This window comes from Octopus bimaculoides, chromosome 1, assembly GCF_001194135.2.
Source record: "Octopus bimaculoides isolate UCB-OBI-ISO-001 chromosome 1, ASM119413v2, whole genome shotgun sequence".
Classification (NCBI taxonomy): domain Eukaryota; kingdom Metazoa; phylum Mollusca; class Cephalopoda; order Octopoda; family Octopodidae; genus Octopus; species Octopus bimaculoides.
The window spans coordinates 118,895,957-118,897,506 of record NC_068981.1 but is presented as its reverse complement, the minus strand read 5'-3'; the positions used below and the strand labels follow the sequence as shown (position 1 = coordinate 118,897,506).

Sequence of the window (1,550 nt, the reverse complement as noted above, 5' to 3'; positions counted from 1 at the left end):
TATATATATGGAGAGATAGATAGATAGATAGATAGAGAGGGAGAGAGAGATAGAGTGAGGGAGACAGATAGATAGATAGATAGATAGATAGAGAGAGAGAGAGAGAGAGAGAGGAATAGTAGAGACGAAAAGCAAAATATTCAATTAGGTGTGTCACCTTATGATTTTACAATATGAAGCCTCGAGGTTAGCCGCTCTGGCGAAAGTTGTGGTTGTCTACTGTAAATATTTTAAAAACTAAAATATTTAAGCATTTAATAAACCTTACTTGTAATATCTTAAAGCAATGCATTTTATCTAATGCTTCCAAATATGTTTTTCGGAAGTGTTCCGAAGATTTTAGAAGAATCTAAAATGTTTTTCATAAGTTTTATCAGATCTTGAAAACGGTCTGCAAATTTTAGATGTTGGTTTCAGCAGACTCTGAAAAAGAGTCTGTAATTTTCACCAGATTCTAGAAAATGATTCATACGTTTTCTCAGATTCTGTAGAGGTTGTCGATGATATAAAGATGATTGAGAACTATTTAACTGTAGAATATAATGAACATCTTTTTCTTTTGCGATTGTCTTAATTCTTGAAGTTATTTCCGCGTGATCTGTTACCGTCTTCTAGTTGTAATTAAGTTTCCTGCTAGAAACATGTAAAATGAAGTGGCTTGTAAGAAATAAACAGAATTAAGCACCTTGGTAGAAATTAACAAAATTCATTGTCCTGCAAAATTTATTGTGCTACGAATAATTTAATGTTCTTGGAAGAAATACATAAAATTAAGTCCCTTGATAAAATCACGTGGAATGAAGTGTCTTGTAAGACACGGGGAATTGTCTTACTGAAAAGCAATCACTTGATGTCTAATTTAATCTATTTACTGCTTCGTGTTTTTAATTAAGTTAGCTGGGGGAAAGGATTGGGAAGAAACAGGCGAAGAGCAGTCGCATGGCAATGTGGGCAAATGCAGGAAAAACGTTTTAAAAAATGCATTTTCGTTTTAATTTCATATTCTAACGTGGTCAATTTACCAGTGAAATATACGGTCAATCGAATTGATAACACCTCCACATCCTCACAACTTTGTGGCCTTGTGCCAAAGTTAGAAATCTCGATCAAGAAGAGTAATGCTTCAAGCTGAGTCGCTTAGATCATTTCATAGCTAATGGAAACGAGTCTTCTTGAAACATTCTCTCTATCTCATACATTTCCTTGTTTTTTTTTATCTATGTTACGCTATCATTTTCTTTCTTGTTCCACTATCTCTGCATCCTCCTCTTACTATTATGCATACATTTTTATACTTTTCAATTACTTTATTTCGCGTTATTAATTCTCTTCTCTTCTAACGTGCGTAACTGTCTCTGTCTTTCCTCTCATTCAATTTCATGTCGTTTTCATCTACAGTACGACTTTCTTTATCTTTCTAGCCGCCACTTTATCTGTCTCTTTTTAACTGGTTCACACACACACACATACGGCCTCTCTCTATATACATATACATACATACATACATACATACATACATACATACATACATATATATATATATATATATA

At 33.2% G+C, this 1,550-nt stretch overlaps 1 long non-coding RNA gene across 2 annotated transcripts in view; it reads right to left on the bottom strand.

Moving 5' to 3' along the window:
* The window catches only part of LOC128249917 (uncharacterized), a 47,136-nt gene that overhangs the window by 4,624 nt on the left and 40,962 nt on the right, over positions 1-1,550 (bottom strand). The window lies entirely within an intron of this gene.